This window comes from Hippocampus comes, unplaced genomic scaffold, assembly GCF_001891065.2.
Source record: "Hippocampus comes isolate QL1 unplaced genomic scaffold, H_comes_QL1_v1.1 scaffold56, whole genome shotgun sequence".
NCBI classification, from domain to species: domain Eukaryota; kingdom Metazoa; phylum Chordata; class Actinopteri; order Syngnathiformes; family Syngnathidae; genus Hippocampus; species Hippocampus comes.
In genome coordinates this window covers 1809448-1809742 of record NW_017842056.1, presented here as the reverse complement: position 1 = coordinate 1809742, position 295 = coordinate 1809448, and positions in this window count along the sequence as shown.

Here is a 295-nt window from a genome sequence, read left to right as displayed (position 1 = left end):
CCCTCTTCTGTGGACAGAGTGATTCCTTTTGTGACGTCATTTTCAATTGTCACTTTTAACTCATGAAATCCCAGCCATTTTCACTGGAGCAACGCCCTCAATCCCAACGTTTTACTGGATTTTGACTGATCTTGCAAGGCCCGCAGAATATTTGGTTCTAATGCTATATAAACATGGAGCCTACCAAAATAAAGTTTGGACTCTCTTCTTTTTGCAGAAAAAAAAACGTATTTCTATCTTTTTCCATTCTTCAGCAATCGGCATTACAAAATGGCTAAGTTTCATGAAAATGGAG